Consider the following 3395-nt stretch of genomic DNA (forward strand, 5'->3'; position numbering starts at 1 on the left):
CAATAGTTTATTTTTTATTTATTTATTTGGCCACTCACACATCCAAGGGATAAGGGGATGGGACTACCCGAACTTATGCCGATATATGTGTTGAACTTGCACCCCCTTTTAATGTAACATTTGTGAGGCAATTAATATTGTCATTGTGCTACAATTCTATCAACAAGGAAGCTACATATCCATGTAATCATATAACTAATTGGTCCAACACTAAAAAAATTTAATATTATTAAATAAAATGTGAAATACACGTGTCTAATACACACGAAATCGCTCTTACTCAAAGTTTATTCTCCTTCACGCTTCTTCTTCTTCTCCCGCACTTCTTCTTCTTCTTCTTTTCACGTTCGTTTACGCATGGAGCGTCTTCTTCTTCTTCGCCTTCTTCTTCACGTTTCTCTTTTTCCTCCTTTTTCGCGTTCCTTCTTCTTCACGTGTTTTCTCCTTATCGTCATTCTTTTGTTGTTGTTGCTGTTGTATTTTTTTGTCTTTTCCTCCTTCTCTCTCTGGTGAAAAAGCAGTAGAAGGTGAGGAAGAAGAGTTTTGAATAGTACAGAATGAACCGAACACAATACTCATAATGAACCGAACATAGTACTCATGGTGAACCGAACACAATATAATTGTATATTATTGAGTGAACGAAACATAATCCATTATATAAAATCAAATTCAAACAACTTTCTGCAGAATGAATCGAACACAGTACTCATGGTGAACCGAACACAGTACTCAGTGGTGAAACAATTGTATAGTATTGAGTGAACGAAACATAATCCATTATATAAAATCAAATTCAAATAACTCTGCCTACAATTTACATATTATCAATTCAATTCAATTCAGTACACCTCCGTCCATTTAATTCAATTCAAATTAGCAATTGCATTCCATTCAATTCGATTCAAAATTGAATAATCCAAACTTTGTCAGTTTGATTCGTTTCAGAAGAGTAATCCAAATCGCTCTATTGATTTGAAGTTGAGTTATTTATTGTTTCAATTCAAAAGTGCAGATCAAAGAAGAAAACGTAGAAGAATAGGAAGAAGATAAATGCAACCAGATCTAAATAAGAAAACGAGGAGATGAACGCGACCAGAGGAGAACGACGAAGGCAATGCATATCAATAAGGAAGAACGCGAGCAGACTTTCGGTTGCAGCACGTTATATGTAGCGCGTGTATGACAAATAAATAAGGAGTGCGGACGCGCGTGTGGAAGAAATTACCTAGTTAACAACCATGTAAAAAATACATGGATGCACAACATTTCCGTTCTATCAATTATTAGTTTATTACATATTACATGTTACATTATAAATCTAGATATTAATTAATATTTTCCGGTGGACCACCCTGAGTGTTTTTTTTTTAATCAAAGTTAGAAATGAAATTCGAATCTACGACTTCTAGGTGAATATAGAAAGATTATATCATTTGAATTATAACTCGTTGGCGTAGACCATAAGTTAAAAGTAGCAAAAAAAGACTAGTTTTGTTGGATCAATTCACTTAATCTGTCACAAAAAAACATCAGCAGAATAAATTCATAACAAAAAAATTAATTTAAATTAATTTAGTGTGGTTAGTTCGTTAGTTTATTTAAATCGAAAGTTTAAATTTTGTTTTGTGCATGTAGTAATTTTTTGGTCAATGATCAATAATAAATTTTTAAATAAAACTCAAATTTACGATGAATTAATTTTTAACTTATTAAGTTAAAGAAAAAAAAAACCAAAAATATAGTCTATTAAATCTATATAGTTTATTTGGACATTTGGTGAGTTCTGTTAGGATAGGACAATTTGACCCGGTAAACCAAAGTTGTTGTATCATTTTTTGTGATTTTGAGTGTTATATTTTTAATTTGTTTATAAGTTTGTATATGTTTCTATTGGATACATGCTTATATTCCTAATTTGATATTTTGAACAATATTAGAAGTGTAAAAGTGATAAATCATGGTGTTTTTTAACGAGTTAATAATTAAATTAGTTTTGGAAAGATAATATATTTTTTAAATTTGTTTTTTGAAAGATTTTTTTAATTAAATTAGTCATTTAAAAATTGTGAATTAATAATATTTGTCTTTCAATAATTTCATTAACAAATTTTTTTTTTAAAGATTGATGTTATAAAACGTTAATTGATAACATATATAATACCTGATATTTCTAATTGGATATTGATTAAATATTTTTATGAAAATTTATTAATTTAGTCATTTTTCCAATTACAAAAATTCTATTCCTAATCTGTCGCAGATCTGAGCTCCATTTAAGGGTGTGCCGCTGGCCAATGGGTTGCTGCATGCACAAGGCGGGATTCGAACCCCCGACACTTGTTTAAGCGGACGAGTGAGCAGACCACTCGACCAACCCAAGTTGGTTCGTAAATATATTTAGTCAACGTCTAATTGAACATGTTATGTGTCATGTATGCTATCAGTTAATATTTTACGTCGTTAATTATTGACGAAAATTATGAGTAAAGTAATTGAAACACAGATATGATTAATTTATAATTTTTAAAGGACCAATTTAATTAAAAAAATATTTTAAAAATGAATTTATAAAATATCTTATCTTTTAAGAAGTAAGAACTAATCTCACTATTAACTTTTTTTAACTTATCTGTTTTAAATATGGTGAAGAACAAATAGTAAATAAAAGTACTGAAGTTGTGTCATGACTATTGACCAAGGAAGTACATTAATGACATTTTCTATCAAAAAATAAAAATTTATGTACAATCAATTACATATAAAATTGATAAGAGTCATTAAATAAAATTTTTGTCAAATCAATTAAATTATTTTATTAATTTTAACTGTCAATTAACTGCATATAAATTTTTACCTTCTATAAAACTGCAAGATAAAATTAACTATTCTTAAACAGATGATGAAACATCATTTGCAAGCCTTCTTTCTCAATAAAAACGCATTTACCCAATCCAAAAATCTTTTTTTGTTTCTTTTTGTTTTTTTTTTAAATATGACTTTTTTTTTTTTCCGGGACATTTTGTTTTTCTTGGATCAAGCAGACAATTATTCGTGACAGAACTAGAAGTGATATCTCAAAATCAGGCTGCCAATTAAATCATTTTACAATAGTATCCATGATTGATTGTAATCCTACGCAAAATCACAACTATAAAAGGTCATTGAATACGAACGTACATGAGAAAATTGACACGCAATCTTATACGATGATAAATAAATGCTATTGGCCAAACTACCTTATGAGTTGGTATCCAAAATTTTCTTAAATGAGTTAATATTGCGTGTAAATTATTTTGATATTTGTATATTTTAATTCAAAAAAAATTCACAAATAATAAATATATATTTTATTAATTACAAAACTATATATAATTGAATGACATATGTCATAT

Source organism: Arachis ipaensis, chromosome B05 (genome assembly GCF_000816755.2).
Source record: "Arachis ipaensis cultivar K30076 chromosome B05, Araip1.1, whole genome shotgun sequence".
Classification (NCBI taxonomy): domain Eukaryota; kingdom Viridiplantae; phylum Streptophyta; class Magnoliopsida; order Fabales; family Fabaceae; genus Arachis; species Arachis ipaensis.